We start from the raw sequence: 22,676 nt of genomic DNA on the forward strand, positions 1-22,676 counted from the left end.
CTATTGTACCTTAGAGTGCATTGTGATAAATAGTAATACATACAAAATGTTCATATTTAAATTCAGTATTTTTTTTCCTTTTTGGCTGTTTTATTATGAAATTTCAAAATATTCTGTGAATTTTGTGAGAAAATTACTACTAATTCTGTAGTATTCTTTCCTTCTAACTTAGTGGCACAGCTCTTGGGTTGCGGAGGTGTCATAATAAAACGTTTAATGCACAGTCTCCAGTCTTAGACCAATGGTCAACATTTGGAAAACACAGAACATGTGTAATACAGATGAATTTCCTGCTGCTTTCACAAATAGAATTTTCAGTTTCGCCAGATGAAAAGATATGGAGATCTACTTCCAACAATGTGGGCACTACCAAACTGGACACCTAGAAATAGTTATGATAGTAAATTTTGTGAGTGTATCTTACAAGAATAACATATTTATTTTCTCCTTGTCAAAAAGTAAAAGATCTTTGGGTAGCTGACTGACACAAGAGGAAAACTGGCAGGGTTGTGGCTCAGTGGTAGAGCACTTACTAGTAGGTGTAAGACACTGGGCTCAATCCTCAGCATCATATAAAAATAAATAAATAAAACAAAGGTATTGTTTTTTTCTATACTTAATTTAAAAAAAAAGAAAGTAAAGGAAATCACCTGAGTTCTCATTACAGATGCCTCCCGTATTACTTGAGCAGCAATTGTAAACCTACTGGATGCACCTGTAGTGAATCACACACTTGAACTATGATTGAAATCTTAAATGTAGCCATATGGCTTTTTCTTCCTCACCCACCTTGACTTAGAGGAATAATAACACCTAGAGTAGCTGATTGGTTAAAAAAAGTGAAAAAAAATGAAACAGATTAAATGCATACTGAATAACATTAAGACCTCTCTAGGGGCTACAGGTACAACTCACTGACAGACTCCTTGCCTCTTATGCATGAGGCTTTGTGTCTATTACCCAGCACTGCAGAAATTTTTTTTAAATGTCTTCCCTGGACTGTGGGGTAATCATTACTCTATCAATGGTGAGATTGTCTGTGTTGCATTTGTACTGGGAAAGGATTGTGTGGTATTACAAACTGCAACTCATTTGCCACTTATCTGATACTATGTGATATAATTAATTAGCCTCTCACATATTTGTGTAGTTTACTGAATAATGTATCTCTATAAAAATATTTTGCGGGCTGGGGATGTGGCTCAAGCGGTAACGCAATCGCTTGGCATGCGCACAGTGTTGGGTTCGATTTTCACCACCTCATAAAAATAAAATAAAGATGTTGTGTCCACCAAAAATAAAACTGAAAAATAAATATTAAAACAATTCTCTCTCTCTTCTCTCTCTCTCTCTCTCTCTCTCTCTCTCTCTCTCTCTCTCTCTCATCTATCTTTAAAATAATATTTTGTTTGTTAGGGTTGTCACTTTTTGAGCATGAAAAAAGTGGTGGCTGAAATCTGGGAGGTAATTGACAAGGGTGAGCCTGAGAGAATGAAAGGGCCAAATGCCAGGGTCTGAATTTGATGATGTACTGAGCTGGAGACCCAAAGTCCTCCTGGCTCTGCCAACAAGCTAAAAATTAGGGCTACACCACAGCCAGTCAGCAAGGGGACAGGATGGGTGAGAAAACAAGAAAGTTTCTGGAGCCAGGGGGCTCCCACCAGATGCACCTGTTAACTCAGGAAGTGAGGTGGCAGACCACACATCCTATCACATGGTAACAAGACAAGCAAAGCAGAGAGAATGAGAATGGTCAGGTTAGGCTTCAGGGCCTGTGCAGATGGCACAAGAGCCCAGGAAGAGGTGGCACTGTACCCTATGACAGAGCATCTTCCCTACTTGGGGGCTGGGGACCAGAACAACTTCACAGGAACACAGATTAAAAAAAAAGTAAGTCTCAGTGCTCGGCTTTGGAAATCCCAGGCCCCCAAAACTGTTCTGTTGGGGATTCTGTTCATATAGCAACTACCCACTAAAATTCCAGACAAGAATTTATCCTGGAAGGCCCTGCCCATGCAGGGCTTGGTAGATAATGAGAGATGAAAGAAAAGAAGTTCATGTTTTTCAACCATCCATTTTCTTCCCATGTTTCCATTTTCTTTGTTTTAAATACATACCATCATCTACCCTTTACAAAATTTGCCTCAGTGGGGATCTAAGAGAAAGTATACTCACCCATTTCTAACCTACATGAGCAGGAGGAAGAGCTCAAGAAGGAAACTAATGAGATCCTAGTTTTCTGGACACCATAAATGAAGCCATGTGTGGAGGATGACCTGAGTCAGTTGCTGGGGAACCCAGAGGTGCCACAACTCTTAGCCTGGGCTCCATATTCCAGTTCTGTTAAGGCCACTTAACCTGTTAAGTAGAAAACTGATTTCTGACCCTCAGATTCCATGTGTGTAAAGTGGAGGAAAAAGGGAATACCTGCTTTATATTTTGGGGGAAGACTAACAGTTTAATTACTTCAAGTAGAGTCTGGCACTCAGTATCTCACCTCTTCCTTCTTTTTTAATTTTGTTCCCAAATAAATACATAAGGCTGGTGCATTTTCTGAGCCCTTTATTTTAATATTCATACTATATTTCCATTTTTAAAGGATGATTATTAAGCTCATTAATTTATTGGGGATTCATGTGGCACACACCCAAACAGACAAGGTACTTAGCAGTTTTAATCCGTGCTCATAAGGGGCTCACAACATGTGGTTCTAGGTGAATTCAGTTGAGCTGTGCCACAGGAAAGATCCTCTCACGTCCTCACAGTACTTGGTAGGGTCTTCTCTAAGTCACAGGGCTTCTCTTTTAATCAATACTGCACCACTGGAACTGCAGAATCTAGTCTTCCTGCAGAGCCACTCTGGTCTCCCTGGCCAATGTCTCCCTGTAATCCATCTCCCTGTGCTCCTGGGTAACACTACTCTCTCAGCTTCTGTGGCTTGGACTTCTTTAGATACCACATGTGAGTGAGAGCACATGAGACTTGTTGTTTTATGCCAGGCTTATTTCACTTGCATAATGTCCTCCAGGTTCGTCCATGTTGTCCAAAATGACAGGGTCATCTTCTATTAATGCTGACCAGTTTCTAGTGCACATACATACCACAACTTCTTTATCCATTCACCATCCATCCTCAGGAATTAAACCGTCTCTAGGCTACTGTGATTAATGCAGAGCATGTTAATTATTCTCGATTGTGCACTTGAAATTTGCAGATTATAAGTGTGCTCACTCTACACATACAAATGGTAAATATGAGGTTGTGTATATGTTAACCACCTGATTATGACAATCATTTCACAATGATCAAAGCATCACATGGGAGAGAGAGAGAGAGAGAGAGAGAGAGAGAGAGAGAGAGAGAATATAGTAAGTTGTATTTATGTAAAATATATCTTATTTTTGTCAATTAAATCTCCAAAATAAGAAACTAATCAACAGCCCCCTTGTGTGTTCTATAATGTATGACATAAATGACAAAATTTTCTACATTTTCAAGACCTTAAATGTCATTTTCATACATTGATAATTGAATATTTACCACTACCCTGGCAAATGCACAGGGAGTAAAATAAATCATTAGTGTTAATCTTGATTTTCAAATTTAAGTATAAAATTTTTAAATGCATTCATCCTAATAAATTGTGAAGCAATTCCATTTTGAAATACCAATCATTTATTATTTTATTTTATTTTATTTGTTTGGTACTGGGGGTCTGGGGATTGAACACTGGGCCTTGTGCATGCAAAGCAAGAACACTACCATCTGAGCTATATCCCCAGTCCTCATGGAATACCAATCATGATTTCATATATTTATCTAAAATATAAATGTGTACCCATGACACTACCTTAGCACCAGGTCCAACAGACCAGGCTCTTGCTTATAGTGGGATCACAGAATAGGCCAAGTTTCTCCTTTTCCAGCCCAAGCCATCTAGCAGGTGAAGCTGGTGTTTTGAAGCTGATGTTTGGGTTAGCAACACTGGTCTTGGATGGACAGACAATATTATCATAATTGGTTTAAAAAACTGAATTCCAAGAAAGAGTGCAAAGGATTTTTTTTTTACTTAAGCCCATCCCCTACTGGCCAAAGAAAAACAAGAAATAGGAGTTGCTTAATAGCATTACAAAATATATTCCTTTTTTCTTGCTCCAATCTCTTGTACTAGAAGGTGATATGGTGAGGACATTTGAGAAACAAAAATTGGTATTAAGTAGCAATCCCTGTAAACAGATCAGAAATCCAGAAGCCAGAAGTACAGCACATTCATTGTTCCTTCTTATTTAACCTGAGTTAAGCAGTGGAATAGATTTCAACAGTCACACAACAAAAGCAAATCAATTCTGCCATCTGGGGTTCACTTCTTCATCAAAAGTTAATGCACAGGAATGAAGAACCAAGCAGGATGGAGTCTCCTGGATCCATCCACTCAAATATCGTAGGTTCTTCCCCTTTTAAGTAAGGTCTTACTGAAATTGCTGCACCCTTTTTTGGGAGAGTTTAGCATTGATGGAAAAGACCAGTTGGACACGTTCAAAAAAATTTGCCTACTATTTATCCACCTAAGGGACAAAGCTTGAATCCTTCATTGCCCTGGAATGTGAATCATATGACTTAGGACATGAGCCACCCAGAGGTTGAGAAAAAAAAACTACATATTCAAAGTAAATAAATCCAACTTTAAGAAGGGCACTAGTTAACCCCAATTTTAGTAAGGGTCTGAACCAAGAGGAGAAATTGAAATGTACTGAAAGCACCAGGGTAACAAGTGGAACTGCCCCCTGAGGATATATTCCCACTGCTCCAGGTGTAGGATTCCTGACTCAATAGCACCCAGCAGAAAGGCTTTGGGCAACACACCCCACAGATGTAAAGGGGACATGGGTCATGGCCCTCAAGGTTTGAGGGCAGAGACAGATCCCAGACAGATACTAGAGTAGCTCCATTTCTACTCTTCTGAAACTTCCATCCCTTGTCCAAGTTAAAAATCTCTCATTATTTTTTTCTGAAGTATGTTGTAGATGGTGGAATGATTGGCATAAAAGTCAAAAGTCCTCCCAGATAGTGTCATTAGAGTCAAAAAACCAGGAATCCAACATACATTCCCTTGCTGAAAGAAAAGCCACTGAGGAACAAAACTGAAAACAGTGTGGTCCCTGAACTTCAACTTGCAACTAGTTCCACCTCCACACATTGCTGCCAAGCACTATTTTCCCAGGAACAATAAATTAGAAGCAGACACATATTATTTAACAGAAAAAAAAAACAGAAGGGAAGATTCCTAGTTTAATAATGAGCCTGCTCTCAGAAGTCCCCAGGGTCTGTGTCTTGATTTTACATCCCTGCTGCATCCCTGCCCATGCACGTCCTGGTGGTAAGGAAAAGACAAACAGCTATAATAAACCATTGAGCTTTGAATTCCACAAATCATGCTAAGAATGAACATAAATGGCAAGCACCCTTGAGTATTTTAATGGAAAGATAACTCAGTGAAATGCCTACTTTTAAAATATGAAGTTAATGTGATTTAGGTATGAAATATCCCCCCAAAAGCTCACGTGCAAGACAATGAAAGAAAGGGTAGAGGTGAAAAGATTTTGTTATGAGGCCATTGACCTAATCAGTGCATTGATGAACTTGAAAGGACAAGTGGGTGTTGACTGTAGGTGAGTAGATTGTGACTGGGGAAGGTGTGTCACAAAGGATGTGCCTTTCATGTATACTTTTTGTACCTGGGGAGTGGAGTTATCTCTGTGCTTCCTGATTGCTGTGCCACTTTCCTCTACCACACTCTTCTGCCATGCTGTTCTGTCTCATCCAGAGAATTGAGCAGACCCTCTATGGACTGAGGCTTCTGAAACCATGAGTGACAAATAAATGGTTCTTCATCTATATTCTTCTTCTTGGGTCTTTTTGCCTCAATGACAAAAAAAAAAAAAAAGCTGACTAAAAGAGAAGTAACTCATACAAAAGGGCCATGTGAATTCCAGGCTATTCTATTATTCACCACTAGGGCATCTAGATCTCTTGCAAACATCATTCCTGCTTGGAAGACATGGTCTATGAGGGCCAGGGACCTTCTGGCAGGCTTGTTCCTTGCTTTCTGCATGGATGCAGAGGGTGAAATCAGCAGCTAGTTTTATCTTATATTGAGCCCTAAGTCAGTTTTTCATTTTTCTTAGAGAAAACTGATAAGGAGCCAGCACATCAGGAGATGTCTGACCAAAACCAAAGCGCTATTCCTGAGGCAGGAAAACTTGGAACAGTGAAGGTAGGAAGAAACTGCAGAGAAGGCAGAGGGAGCAAATCTCTAGGTTCTCTGAGCATTAGGAGGAACGAAGCATGGTTGTTCCTTCCCTAAATTTCCATTTGCTATGAAAATTCTTTCTCTGCCCATGAATAAAAGCAATAAAAAGTGTAATGTTCATGATTATCTCTACAAACATAAACACCTGTCTTCCTGTAAGAATTGTGCACACGGTTAAATATGCTGGGGTTTCTTACAAGTGTCATTCAACCTCCACACTACCCTCAGTCCATGGGTTCTTGGTGTTCCAAGATTTTTGCCTATATAGACAGACTTCTTAACTGCTTTACAAAATTACAGTAAACATTAGAAACCAGTGGGGGTAGGAGGAAGTAGATATAGGTCAGAGTAGCCAGCATTAGATGAAGAATTTTTGGAGAAGAAGAATTTGAGATAGCAAGATGGAGTTGAGGCACTTGGCTGGTGGTGTGCTTGTGAATGTTGTCTCCCAGGAGAGAATGTGTGGGCAGTGAGGGAGGGTAGAGGACCACTCCCTGGAGGTGGTTTTACTTGAGCAGTGGGAGAACCATGAGAAGGAAAGAGAACAGGGGTGGGTGTTCAAGAACCATCATTCAGTTCCAGGTTATGGACATGGCAGCCACTCACCACCTGTGTCTAACATGGGCTTCAAGTGTGACTGGTCTACACTGAGATGTGCTGAGTACAAGATGCCCTCTAGATGTTGAGGCCTAGACAGACAAAGAAAACAGTACAGTGAGGCCATAAATGAACATCGCTGCATCTAGCATTTGGGAGCAGGGAAATGGAAAAGCAGAGTAAAGAACATTTTGTGATTTTGGTCACGGGAGATATGCCAATATTTGTGCACTGCATACTGGCCCCCTTTTGTTCCCTGCCAGATTCTCATCCCCACTGACCCATCTGGAAACCATTCACACTAATGGGGCTAGACAGAAGGATGGTTCTGGAACGTGAAGCATTTATAATTTACCAAGAAAGGAGCATGGGTCTTCCATGTGTTAAGTTCTTTTTTATATCTCAGACAAGGTTATCAACTGCAATGCTGGAAGCTCATGAGAAGCCTGAAAAGAGCCCCACGTGGGCACTGCTGAGCACATCCTGGATCCTAGGAGCCCCAGGGCCTTTCCCTGGGTGATGACTTTCCACCTGCCTTCATCTAAGCATAAGTTCATCAAAAAATTTCCACCTGCTGGGAGGAATTGTATTACTAACTCCAAACAAAGCATTTCCACTGCTTTTCCCCTCCAGTTCTCCAACCTCCAAACAAGTGAATTTTGAAAAAGGAAACTGCTGAAAGCTATCTGTACCCTCTGAAAGGTGAGTGAACTCATCTCAAGGACCTCTGAGTAAGGTAGTGTGGGGTAGCACTTAGCAAACTGGCTCTGGCACAGGCTTTGATTTCCTGGCTCAAAATGACCCATTTTGTGCTTGAACTCTCTTTGCTGTTATAATGGGGATAACAGCAAAATATGATTCACACTGTTCTATAGTGTAGATAAGTGCCCCTATTGTGTCAACTTGTGGAAGGCTTAATCCCCAAGTGGCGCTAGCAGATGTGAAAGTCTATCAGAGTTGGAACCTGGGGGAGGTCTTTAAGTCATTGGGTAATGGGAGGTGTGCCCTTGGGGAAGATTATGGAACCTGGATCCTTCTTTACTTTCTTCTTCTTCTTCTTCCTGTCAATAAAGTGAATGGTTTTGTGCCACTACATATTCCCACCATGAGGTACCACAGACCCAAAGCAACAGAAACAACTGAACCTCAGAAAATATGAGTGATCAAAAAAACCCTTTCTCTGTATAAGCTGCTTATCTCAGGTACTTCACTACAGTAATAGAAAGTTGACTAATACAGAGTCTTCTATAAACATTTGAGATAATAAGTACACTTATGTAATTATGAGGCTTGTCTTCGAACTCACACACTCTCACTCCTCATTCTGCTTATAGCTGGATCCATCTACCCAATCACATTTGACTTGCTTTCTCAAAGAAAAGTTCCACTCAGAGTAGGAGCCCTATTTGTATTCCAAATACTAAGCACATTCAATCAAATTTCTTTTTTTAATGATCTGAATCACATTCATATTTATTCATAATTAATAGATTTCACTAAATTAATAACTTACTAAGTATATGCAAATATAATGTGCACACTTGGGATAATTATAATGAATATAACTAATGAAAGAAATGCTAAAATGAAAAGATTCATAGCAATTACAGAGCAGTTAAGTAACATTTATCTTTTAGTCTCTTGGTTTTCAGAGCAAGATTGAAAAAGTAAGTACCATGCATTTTCTTTTGTCAATAAAAATCACATAAAAAGTAGAAAACATTTTAAATTGGTCTCTCCAGTCCCTCATAATCAGAGAGTGTTCTGCTAGATGTTATAAAACATGTGTAAATTATAGCTTTTCTCTTACTACTGAAGAACAATGGTCAAGAATGATGCACACTCTCTTTGAAAAAACACAGTGACAGATCAGAAGTATGGAGGAATGAGCCCTTTTGCTTTTGGACCAGGAACTGCCTTCCTTTGCATTTGACCAAGTACTTGGTTAAACTTTCCAACTCCTTCTTCAGAAGCCCTGAAATGACTTTGGTAGGGGATAATTTATTTTCTGTATCCTATTTCAGACTTAATAGTTCTAATAATTTTGAGGGAACTAACATAGTTTTGTTTTTTTAATTTGTTCATGGTCAATCAGCCACAGATTTATACATGGCTCATTTTCTGCATAATGAACAGGGTCAGATTAAGCTATCTAGATTCTAAGCGTAAAAAATATAGATCCTTGTATTGTGTAACATTAGAAAATAAACATTACAAAATAAACACCAGTCCCCCTATTTGTTTTTGAAGAAATACCATATTATTTTTTCTGTGTATTTCTTAATATATTTAAAAATAGCAACTATAAAATTCTTTTCAATGTTTTCTATTTTTATGCCAATTATTAGCTACTAATCTAGTAAATATATATTATATCTAAAGGTGAATGCAATGTGAACTATACTAGACTCCTGTTTGTGTCTCTCTCAGTTGTAACATGTGTTTCTCATTCTATCAACATATGCATTTAGACAACACATTCTTGTGCTGTGACAATCATTAAAAAAAAAAAAGTTTTGACTGAATCTACCTGAAGCAAATCAATATTTCTTCTATAAACAAATCATTTAAGACAGTACTTTGATTGACGTGAAATGCCTTGATCAAAATATTTAAGATTTCTTTTTGCACAATACTAATTATACAAACAGTTATTTTAATGTGGACATCAAGATTTCTGAATTTGATTTACTGAGAATTTTCCCAACATTTGCATCCAAAATTATTTCTTCTGTCACAGTTTTCTTCTGGAAATACAAAAGCACAAGTCCTCTAACCTTTTTCTGTTTATTTTTAAGAAATATATCATGCTCCTGGGTTTTAAGAGCCTTATCATGACCAAAGACACAATAAGTTAAGAGTGACATTACTTTATTTCAGCCAAAAAGATCCCAAACAAATAATAATTAGGAAGAGTAAGATTTGCTGTTTTTCTAAAGTGTATCTGGTTGGAAAATACTTATTAGTTCCTTTTTGGTGTTGTCATTTCAATCAAATTTCTTAAACAGGTAATAAAATAAAGACTCTAGAATTAAATCCATATTCCTTGAAACAGGACTTTACATGCTTACAAAGATGCTATTTGTGAATCCTGTACTCTAGGTCCCAAAATGTCTACTCCAGTGTATGGTGTGGTGAAGGTAGAAATGGATCACCAGGTAAATGTTCTACCTCCTCTGCAGAAGTAAGAGTACTTATTGATCTTTTTATATTAAAATATTTTAACATACAAAGAAAGAGAAGGCCAATAACCCCCTACCATTTTTTTCTTTTTCTTCCTTCCTTCCCTCTTTCTTTTTTTTCTTTGTTTCCCTGCTGGGAATTGAACCTCTCAGGGAATTTAACCACTGAGCTTCATCCACTCCCAGTCTTTTTTTTTTAACAAAAGGTCTCACTAAGTTGCTGAGGCTGGCTGGCCTCGAACTTGCAGTCCTCCTGCCTCACTCTCCCAATTCACTGGGATTATGGGGGTGTACCACCATGCCAGGCTCCCTTCCATTTTTTTAAAGATTAGGTACAAGCCTAAAAACATTTTGTGTGATGGCAAGCAGTTTTAAAACAGTCATAAAACCTCTGGAAATGCTGATCTAGAATACAGTCATGAGAGACACTAAGGACTCTGGCTCCTTGGGTTGCCACAGCTCATGCCTTATCGCCTCAGACCTCTGCTTGGAGTACTTCCTTGCCTGTCTCTTCCTCTTCTCTGCACCCAGTTGATGCCAGGAAGCCCACCCCAACCTTGAACAGAGGGATTTCCCAGGCTCTCTGCCTTACCCCAAAGACTGCACCACTTCCCAGCATGGCTCAAACCCCCACACCACTGTCACTGCACCAGTACTGTACCACTCCTCCATCCTAAAATCCCAGAGAGCAGGGAACCTATCCTATCACTTCTAAGGCACTGCTTCCAACTGCTGCTGACTGATAGGTACAAATACTGCTTCAGTCAGCATGAAAAGGAAAAAAAGAGGAGGGAGAAGGAAAAAGTTAAATGCAAACATAGAATGCAAAACCATCCCCTAGAGGTTTAAATGGACCATCGATGAGTTTAAAATAGTATGATGGGCTTATGTGAATGAATTTATATCGATATGAGTTGTTGTGAGTTTGTTATTTTTATTTTTAATTATTTTTAGTTATAAATGGACACAATAACTTTTACTTATTTATTTGTTTCTTTGTTTATTGTTGTGGTGCTGAGGATCGATCCCAGTGCCTCATGCATGCAGGGCAAGTGCTCAACCACTGAGCCACAATCCCAGCCTGTGAGTTTATTATTAATGCTACATGAATGAGTTTGTGATGACCAACAGAAAACAATATTTAGGGAGAGAATAAAGGAAAAGTTCTAGTAATGTCATGCCAAACCTATGTGCATTTTACTTAAAGTGTCAAAGCTTTTTGAAAAACTTTCTAATAAAATTCATTTGTTAAGGAATACCAATATTACAGTGAAGGACAATGAAGTAAAATATATTTCTGGAGAACTGACCTAATATAAAGAAGCTACAGAAAATAACTTAGAATACAACATCAAAAAGAGCTGTCCACACTCCTGCTTGGTATTGCATAGGGGAAAAAGAGGCTTTGCCAAAATGGAAGGAGACTGTTCAATCCTGATAATGTCTACTTCACTTAGATTCAAAAAGACTGAAAAGCAGCAGCACTGGCTGATTAAAAACATCAAGCATTGTCCTTGGGAAAAACTCTCTCTTAAGTTAAATGTTACATAAACATTCCTGATTTTCATGCCTACTTTTAGTCATCTGAATGACAGACATAAATAATTAAGTTCAGGGGTGGGAGTTGTAGCTTGGGGGAGCACTTGCCTAGCATGTGTGAGGTACTGGGTTCAATTCTCAGATCACATATAAATGAATAAATAAAAAGTAAAAATCCATCAACAATTTAAAAACATCTAAAAAAATAATAATTAAGTCCAGTATAAAAGTCCTCTCTGTACTCACCAGGTAACCTATAAATATCCTACTTGTTGTGCCTCTTTTGAAAATGAATTACTTATACTAGATATCATTAACATTAAAACTATTCAATTTCTAAATAAGGCAAACTATTGATCAGTATACACATATAAAAATACCCTCTTAAGATTATTCTCTTTAGCCTCTTCTGCTGAACCTTGGAGTGGTTTTGCTTTAGTTCTTTTCTCAGTCTTACCACCACAAATGCAGCCAGATTATCAATAAAGAATGCATAACTGAGATAATCTGCCATTCATGACAGTATTCTTCTAGGAACTGGAATGCAGTCACCAACCTCCTCCAGAGCAATCTGTGCAAAGCAGATTTCAATTTTATTTTTTGATAATTAGAGACCATAATGTTCTGAAGAGCTATTTTCTTATCCATTGCCAGACTTTTCTTGACAGCCTCCCTCCTGAAAAAGAGAGAAATCCTGTAGCTTTTGTGATTAGGCCTAAGGCCAAGAGATGCAGGAGATTCTTCCCCAGGACAATGTCTGTGTTGAAACCATTTTTTTTTCTCTCAGCTCACCCATGTAGAAACATATTGAAAGAAAACTCAGTTAAAGGCCCCAGTATAGTGTAATCTAAAAGTAGTAATCAGAAGTTCATCTTATAGCTCAAAAGTCAGAAAATAGAAAATAGAGTTCATGAAAGCACTTAATGCTTAAAGGAAAAATGAATTGTAGTGAACAAAAATTCATTGGTGATTGGTCAGATCAAAACAGACTAAAGACTTTCTTAAAGAGATTCCCATACCCAAAACCAAGGAAAATGTAATAAGAAAAGTTACAGTGTGATGAGACTAAATTAACAAATGGGAAGAAGTTTTAAATCCCTACTATGAAAGAACAGCCACCCATCCGTGAAACACAGAACTGCAAAGGGACCTACAGTCATGAAGCAGGTGGACGGCCAACACAATCCTCTCAGATATCTCAATAAATGCTTCAACTGTGGGCTGTGGTTATGGCTCAGTGGATGAGCACTTGCCTAGCATGTGTGATGCACCAGATGCAATTTTCAGCATTGAATATAAATAGATATGTAAGTTCATCAACAATAAAAATACTTCAAAAAAAGCTTCAATAATACACATGCCACTTAAAGATGAAAACTGTTCTGCAGCTATACTGAAAGTCCATGATCCATTTACTCATTTTCCAAGATATAAATTTTGCCTATTGATAAGTGAGAGACACCAGCCAACCACCCAGACTCTGAAGATCAGGTGGCCTTACTCTGATTATCATGCTACATATAAGTTTTTTAAAGAAGCATTTAAAAATCAGGGTAGGAGATGTAGGGATATATTTCACTAATAGCATATGTGCTTGGCCAAACCAAGTTCTGGATTCAATTCCCAGCACAAAAATTGAAACTGATTCTCTGAGGAAAATGGCCCAATAAAGAAAGCCAAGTACTAGCACTATTGGCTGAGCCTAGCATAACCAGAAAGCAAAGATGCCTAAAAGTAGGTATAATTATTAGCCAAAAAATTAAAAGTTTTGGATAAAATCAGGGAAGGTATGCTGAATTTGTGGGTGAAGTAGTTGTATGGTGTGATTAATTATATCACAAACTCTAGCACAAAGTGATGATCAATTCTCATCAAGGAGAAATGATGTGAAATTAATGTTTTCAGGTTAAAAGCACTTGGCTTGAGAAAAAAAAATAGGAAGTGATTTATAAAACAGGCTGTGAACTGAAAAAAGTACAATCAGAAAGAACCTTCCATGGAGCTAGAGCCAGACCAAGGAAAACCACCTGGTAGAAAGTTAATGGATGAGAAGATGCCATTTCACCCCAAATTGATATACAGGTTACTGTAGTTGTTACCAAAATTACAATAAATTTTTTTCTCTGTAGCTATAGATAAGAATATTCTGTAATTTATACGGAAAAGCAAAGGAATAACAATGGCAAATCAATTTTTAAAAAGTGGAATAAAGCTGAAACACTCGATTCAATTTCAAGGTTTATGAGCCAAGAAATCAAGACTGCATGGTGCTGATGGACAGATGGAAACTAGGAGGAATTTAACAGAATACAGAATTCCATGCCATCTAAGAAATTTTAGTTACCTAATTGACCAATGACATGTTGTGAAGCATGTTCCCCAGAGCCCCCAAAGTTCCTGGCATATGATGAATGAAGTACACAATAAGTGAGTGTTCTGCACTAAATCAGTTAACACATTAATCTGGTAACAGAGAACAACTAGCATTTTAGGGTTCTGTAGAATGCCATTTCAAGTCTAGAACAAGGACAAGGGGAATTTATGCAAGCTGGTCTCCCCACGAGGATCTGCTCTAGGTCACCTAGTGTGGTCTAGTACTCTTTCCCAAAAAAAAAGTGGAAATAATATGAACTTTACCACCTGTCCATGAAAAGTGTCAGCATTTTCTGGAAGCTGCTAAAAATGCGAAACAAATTGTGTGTAATGAATAAAAAGGACTCTTATTCTTTCTGCCCCATTGTCTCAGGAATAGTATGATGTAGAGAATCAGATATAACTGCGTTACTATTACTGTCTTGATGGAGTCTGCCTGCAAATGGGATATTCTGTCAAGGTATAGATAGGTAACAGTGGACATGCTTGAAAATGAGGTGTCTGCTGTCCTTGGGAGGGCCTACTTGCAAACAAGAGGCTCCTTCAAGGTTTAGATCAGGTAACAGCGGACATGCTTGAAAACGAGGTGTCTGCTGTCCTTGGGAGGAGTTGCCTGCAAACGGGAAGTCTGCCAAGTGGGCTAGGAGGGCGCTGAGAAAAAATTTTATTATCTGTTCTTAACAAAGAGCAGAGCTCAACATACTCCGGGCCGAGAATAGATTAGCCATGAGAAGCGGGTTACTTCTGATTAGAAAGTAAAACTTCTGTATGCTATGTTTAATTAGCTGAAAGACCTGATTTATTGATGTTGGAAGGCTGCCTTCTTTGTTCACAATACTATAAAAAGATTGCTTGTACACAATAAAGGACTTTTTTTCTACTGCTGCTTCGCTTGCTCTGCTTCTTCTTTCTTTTCCCATGCTGACCTGCAAGTGAATTACTGCAACAGTATGAAGATTCCTGTTACTCTCCCAGCTGCATTTACAAAAAGAATTTCAATCCATCACATAGGTTTAATGAAGATTACATAAAAGTAAAGGGCCAGTTAATAAGGAGTGCAAAATTGGGCTGTGGTTGTAGCTCAGTGGTAGAGTTCTTGCCTTTCATGTGTGAGGCCCTGGGTTCAGTTCCCAGCACCACATAAAAAGAAACTAACTAACTAAATGAATAAATACATTCACAATATATACAATCTATTCTCTTTTATTTTCACTTTTATGGCCACGAAATAATAACCAGATAAATGGTAAGAGTGTCCATAAAATAGAACTTTTAATACTCTTCTAGCACAGAATAATAAAAGTTTCATTTCATTCATTAAAACAAATGTAATATTTTGAAATATTAAATGATAAAAAGATTTTAAATTTGTCTGAAAAAAATTATCCTTTTTTTCCACACTCCCCTGCCAAAATTGGAATAATACTGCTATACCACAAAGAAGTAGAGTTTTAAATTCTATTAATAAAAGATTAATAATCCAATTCTGAGCAAAGATTGTCAAGCAAAACAGAAATCTCTAAGCCTGACAGTTATTCTACAAAAGTCATTCAGATCTGGGCCTGTTGTTTTAAGTGTCTATATTCTTTAATAATAATATATTTCTATTTCCTGTTATGAATGTTAACTAAAATTACTAAAGTTGGCAACAGAAGCAGAAGGCCATTCATAAGACTAGCATAACAGTTTCAGCAAACTACAGAGTTCCCTTCCTACAGTCTTTTAATATTTATACAAATATAAGAGTTGTCATGCTAGAATCCATTTTGGAAATGGAGCATTTCTATTATTTGGCGGTAATCAATTCTAAATTGCTTTAGCTCAATTATAGAAAAGCTATTTAAGTTATATTCATCTTTATTCATACTAATTAACAATAGGTCAATCCTGTCTAGAACTTGACCTAATACCTCAAGTAACTGAACAAAACTATCCTTAATGCCTTCATTCCAAACCAATGAGTCCTATTATTGACATTTTGTGTCTAGTACATCACAAAGGGAGTGGGGTCATGGAGAGTGGGCAGCATACTGGGGACCATTTAAAGGACCTTTCACTTTTTTCCCCAGGTGGAAAATAATTTTTATTTAAAAGAAAATTGCCTAAGTGCCTTTCTGGAAGAGGTTATTTCTACTTTCACACTCCTCAGATTGTACATGATACCCTAAACTTTTTTTTTTCTTCTTCTTACGGGGCTGAATCAGATTGATTAGTTGAGAACTGTGTCCATTGTTTAATGAGTCAGGAGAGAAAGATTTCTGCAGTTACATGTAAACTTGTGATAGGTCAGCAGAAGTTCAGAGGGTGGTGAGGAAGTTAACCATGATCCATCTATGTGAAGGTCACACCAGCTTCATTGTACACTTTGAAGACTTTCTCAATAGCATTGACATAGGCAGCTGTTCTCATGCGCAAGCCCAGGTTATACTTCATGGCTGTACACATAATTTGCCTAGCTGAATGCTCCATGGTGTAGGCTAAGCCAAAATGCACAATGTCTTTCTCTGATGCACTGGATATCCTGTCCTGGAACTCTGCAGTTGGTACAACAGAAATTGTTCCACCATGCTTTCCAAATTTCCTTTCTTAACTCTCTTGCACAGACATGAGCAAGTGGTAGTTAGACTCCCTTTCATATTTGATGGTTAATTGGCCATAGCTGACATGATTTAGATTCTTCAGCCACTCAAAGTAAGATACTGTTACTCTGCCAGCATTTAAGTAGAGATCTGGAATAACAATGATGTACCTCTCCAGGGAAATCTTATCAGCTTCTGGAGTGGTTGGTCCATTGGGACATTCAGCAATGATCTTGGCTTTGACTCCGGGTGCATTGGATTTTGTCAACTGCTTCTCATTTTCAGGCAGGAACAGTAGGTCATGATCAGCCTCCAAGATGCTTCCTTCATAGACTTTTGCCTTGAGGAAGTCCAGAATTGATCCATGCTGCAGTCTGAAATCTTCCAGTTCCTTTGGTTCAATACCATGTGGATTCCATACACTCCCATCAGATTCTCCAACACCAACACATTTAGCACCAAAATGATGTAAATATCTCATAGAGTGCAGGCCTACATTACCAAAACCCTGAAGCACAAATGTTTTTTCTCCAAATTCTGGTGTCATACCTAAAATGCTCATGTAAGAAGCTTCATTGATGAATTATTCAATTCCATAAAACACAACAGCCAGTAGCAGAGATGCATTCATGGATGCCTCCTTGACTGACGGGTTTACAAGTAACACAGGCATGTATATTAATATCATAGTGCCAGCACCCCAAATGGCACATCAACCACCGCACACTTATAAGTCATCAGAAAAGCCAATGGTTTTACTTCATCTACACTCACATCAGTGGATACCTCCTTGCAGGGCATGTGGTGCTGGCTGTGCTGGGCCCAGTAGCCCTCAATGATCTCAGATGTTCAGCACATGGTTACAGGGCTTGATGATTAATTGAATGCCTCGCAATGGGTTCCGCTTCTGTTCTTTGCTCTCCCGGGTCTTCAGGTCCTCCACCAGCTTATTCTCCATGATGCTAGCACCATGGTTGAAGAAGCTGCAGGGATGCAGGGAGGCGTCGGGTTGTCACTGACCCAGCCCAGCAGCACAGCCAAGTTGGCAACTGCAGAGGCCAGCACAGCGGGTCCAGGTCTGGCGCAAGACAACAACAGTGCTTCACCTGGTGGCAATACATGGCAGTAAGTAGAGATGAGAGATGAGCAGCCACAGAAGAGGTGCGCTCCGAGGCTGGGACAGAGGGAGAGTTAAAGGACCTTGTGCAGGCGCTGGAGTTGTAGCTCAGTCGAAGAACACTTGCCTAGCACAAGTGAGGCGTGGGATTTGTACCTCAGCACAACATAAAAATAAATAGTCATTGCATCCATATACAAGTAATTTTTTTTAAAAAAGAAAGTGTTATAGAAAATGATCAAAGAATATACAAATGCCTTAAAGGAATCAGAGAAAGCCTATAACTAAGTAGTAGAACAAGTTCATAAACAGCAAGCCAATGTTAAAAAAATAAAACCGCATAGTTTCTATGACTATGTTATTTCCATGTATCTTTATTTCATGGAGTCTGGATTTTTAAAGGTAATGAAAAAATTTCATTGTTTTCCAAGTCATTACACAGAAAACCTACTTCCAAATTATAATTCTCAAATCAACAAATGTTGGCTTTTATGCCTTAAGCTTATTTTGGAGTAAATTTAGATTTACAAAATACATTTGTAAACACAATAGAGTTTCTGTACACACTTCACCCAGTTGCCTCTAAAGTGCACACCTTTAAAATCATGGCAACATATCAAATTTAGAAATTAAAATTGATTTATTATTTTGAACACAACAATATTTTATCCATTTTTCCATTAACATTTTTTTTCAGTTTCTAGGAATAATCCAAGGTACCTCATTGCCCTTAATAATTTTTTTAATGTGATAACTTTTGTCACATGCTATAATTCTATGTATTATTAATGATGTCCTTCTTATGGTTATTATAGAAAGTATACCTGAAATTCCCTGAAAATATATGATTATTGGGTACAAAGGGAAAGTAACATGAAAAGTCATATGTAGACATTGTATTTCTACTAATGTATTATTTAAGAAAAAATGAAGTTGGTCACTAAGATATGGTTCAGTGCCTATTTGCCAAAAACCTAGGAGATCAAATGACTTAATATTCCAGAAATAGCTCTTTGAAAGAGCCTTGTCACATACCTAGTTCTCAAGGATCTTGTAGTCATAAGATATAAAGTAATCTTTCAATTAATTCTGTAATAATATATAAAGCAATATCATCATAGATAATCAAATTTTCAAATATATATAAAAGTTGCTTTCATTTTCAACTTTCATTTTTAATTACTGTATATTTGTACTAAACAAAAGTACTAATTTCAGGGAAAATAATTGCATGTTTTATTATATTATTATCTTTAGTTTAAAAGTTAAAGCACACAGCTAGGTGCTGTGGCAATCCTAGCAGTTCAGGAGGCTGGGGCAGGAGGACAAATGTTCAAATCCAGCCTCAGCAAAAGTGAGGTGCTAATGAACTCCGTGAGAACCTGTCTCTAAATAAAATACAAATTTGAGGTGGGAATGTGGTTCAGTGTTTGAGTGACACACAGTTCAATCCCCAGTATCAACCCCCCCAAAATTGAAAGCATACAAAATTTCATAAACGTTTTCAGATGAATAGAAAATGTTCCAGAAACAAAAGAAATGACACAATGAATAAAATGGACTATTAAGAGTACTTCACATTATTTTCTGAGTGCATTAAACTGTGGGAATTACTAAATATTCACAGACAAGTAAATCTTTTTGGGGGGAATAGCCTTTTTGATGTGAAAACAGTAATCAAGAATTTGGTGTTATATTTTTGAAAGAAAACATTTGGTAAATTGTCCATGTGTATCAGTTTCCCCAAAACAATCCCAATTTATGCCCACTGTTTCAGTGCCCTAACCAATTTATTTTGTATCCTAGATTTTTCAGTCTCCAGTGATTTTTATGGGACTATTGAAACAAGCTGAGACACATTTCTAATTTTTATTCAGGCTCTGGCATGAGCTCATAGGGTCATGTATGAGATGCACAAGCAGTGAAGCCAGTTATCAATTTAACATGTAGTTACCTCTGAAAGACACTTAGTAGTAACCTAGCTTTTATAAGTACCATAACTGACACCTGACTGTCAAAGAGACTACCCAGAAGAAATACTCAATTCTGCTGCCTCTGCTTATGACTTGCTCAAACACCAGTGGAATAAAAGCAGGTAGAAAAATATTTTATATGTTACTCTATAAAGCATGACTTTTCATCTAGATCAAATGTCATTTAAAAAAATATCTCAGTTCTGATTCAAAATTGTTTTACACAGTTAAGATAAAGTGATCAATGTAATTTTGTTGCCTCCATTAAAAGAAAAAAATTCACAGTGTAATTATTTTAGCTTTCTATCAGTGTCAAATAGAAAAATCAATTCCAATAATTGGTTGATTGCTCCATCTATTTAGTGAACTCAAAGTAAAGCTTTGAATGTTCATCCTGTACAACATGAAATACCTGATATTGCTGTAATTGCTATTTCAACTCAGAAAGAAACTTAAAAGATGAATTTAAAATACTTTTGTGATAAAGATGATGCCATATTTAAAAATACTTCCTCATAGTACATGTCTTCTTTTTGTTTTGCTGTCTTAGAATTCTTTGAATTTTTTAAGATCCACTTGGCAAAATAAATATCATTGATGATTTTCAATCACTTTCTAAATCTTGATTTGATTCTGTTCAAACTCAGTTGTTAATAGCTATGGATTAAAAATATGTGTCCCTCCTCTCAAATGATTATGTTGATGGTATTTGAAGGTATGGCATCTGGGAAATGATTAAGGTTTGATTAGGTCTTGTAGTGAGGAGCTTCATGATTACATTAATGCCTTTATAAAAGATGAAACAAGATAATTCTGGTCTCTTGCTTTCTTCCTTTCAGGACCTAAGGGTACGGGAAGAAAGGGCCCTATAAGAACAAAAGGTCAAAGCAGTTCTGCAACCAGGAAGCAGGCTCTTGTCAGATAATGTATCTGCCAGCATTTTGGTCTAAAGTACTCTTAGCATCAAGAACTACAAGAAATAAATGCTTATTATTTCAGTTACCCAATTTAAGGTATTTTATAATTGCAGGCCAAATTAATTTTCTAATTAAGTATGTAGAATTTAAAGAGAGAATAGATTTTTTTCTTAGGTTTATAATATATGAAAGAATTAAATGAACCAAAGAATGTCTAAAAGTTAAGAGCATATAAAGTTGGTAAAATTATCAAGACCTTTAAAATATATACAACTTATGTAATAAGCCTTGTCTTATAAAAATTTTCTTAACTAGAAGTATTCTAAATGAATTAAATATGAAAGTATCTGTGAGATAAATGGGTTGGAATGTTTACATATTAAATTATATTTTAAGAATTAGAATATTTTAAAAATCTCAATTTGGTAGAATTTGCTTTGAAATGAACAGATACCTTAGCATTTATGATTTGAGAGTCTATTCTAAAATTTTTAAATCTTAATTCAAGAGAAAAGCAGCTATTGAAAAAAATCATTTTTAAAAAAATTTTCAATGTTTTAAAATTTAGCAACCATAAAATGCAACTTTCAAAAATAAACACAATTTTATGATAATTAAAAATAATACAATTAAATTTTTAAATGTCTTTTTTTCAGAAATACATAAATACCCAATTTTATGACTATAATACTAAATAATATACATGAACATTTACTGTGAATCCCATTAGTTTTCTTAAACTCAACCAAACAGTTTTTTGTTTTGCATTAATAAACATAGATAAATGTTAATATTATTTAGAATAATTTTACTAGGACTATTTTGTAGGTTAAACAATGATAAATAAATTGTCAATGAATAAAATCATATAATAGTCTGTTTATAAAATTATATTGATTTATTTATAATCTATAACTCCTTATTCTCAGAAGAAAATCTCAATTTGGACAACAAATTTAATGTTCAATGTAGGTGTGATGATAATTTGATGTGTCAACTTGGCTAAGGTTAGCTGCCCAGCTGTGTAGTCTAATACTAATTTAGATGTTGCTTGAGAGTCTCTGTGGATGTAATTAACATTTACACTCAGATGATTTTAAATAAAGCAGATTATCCTCCATAAATGGTGGGCAGTATTAAATTAATGAGAGGCCTTATCAGAAAAGACTGTGAATAACATGTGAATTTTGCATGAGTTTCTAGATTGTTGGCCTTCCCTACAAATTTCAGACTTGCCAGCTCCCATACTTATGTGAGTCAGTTCCTTAAAATGAATACACTCTCCCTTACTCCCCTCCATGCTCTAATATAAATCCATGCATCCATTCATCCACCTTATTAGTTTGAGTTCTCTGAATTACTCCATCTGACTAATACAGTAGAAAGGGAGGCCAGAAGTGTCAAAGAACTCTATGAAAGAAGGAAGCTATACCTAATGGGAGTGGAAAGTGGAAAAAAAGGTTTTATTTTAGGAAATATGAAATAAAATGATCACATTACTAATAAAGAAGAACTTAATCTCAGATTCTATGACCATGCCTTCCTATACCAGAATGATACTACACATATCAGCAAGGCTGACACATAGGTTTGGAGAACATGGACGTGTCTTACACTTCTTTGTACCCTCTTTCCAGCAGGGTGGTGATGGAGTTGTCTGAGATCTTAAGGACTGTGGTTAAGCTGCAAATGTTAAGGAGTTAATATCCTCTGAGCTCTTGGCAGGCTAGATCAAGCAAGAATAGCCAACTGTTCTCAGAACATACTCAGGTTACATGGTCAGATTTTCCATAAGTTCCTCTTGAGATTGTGGACATGCTTCCTGTTTTTTCCTTGTGATGGATTTATTTTGAGGAATGTTCCTGTTATCTTATGTTTAGCTGCTGGTATAGATCTAGGACAAAGATTAAGGATATAAATGTAAACATGGAATTGTTATTTTTTTAAAGATATTTTAGTATTTTGTCTGCCTAACTCCAAGGTTTTCTTCCATAGTTGGGAACCCACTGTAAATTATAAAATGTTATGCTTGCCAATAACAAATGCTGCACCAAGTTTTGGAACCCCTGTGTCCCTTCTTTTGTCTCAC

The 22,676-nt window shown here is 36.9% G+C and overlaps 1 pseudogene; it reads right to left on the reverse strand.

Moving 5' to 3' along the window:
• Window positions 1-16,332: 16,332 nt before the first annotated feature.
• The window catches only part of LOC143405716 (glutamate dehydrogenase 1, mitochondrial-like), a 32,025-nt pseudogene continuing 25,681 nt past the window's right edge, over window positions 16,333-22,676 (reverse strand).

The sequence above is a fragment of the Callospermophilus lateralis genome, chromosome 8, assembly GCF_048772815.1.
Source record: "Callospermophilus lateralis isolate mCalLat2 chromosome 8, mCalLat2.hap1, whole genome shotgun sequence".
NCBI classification, from domain to species: domain Eukaryota; kingdom Metazoa; phylum Chordata; class Mammalia; order Rodentia; family Sciuridae; genus Callospermophilus; species Callospermophilus lateralis.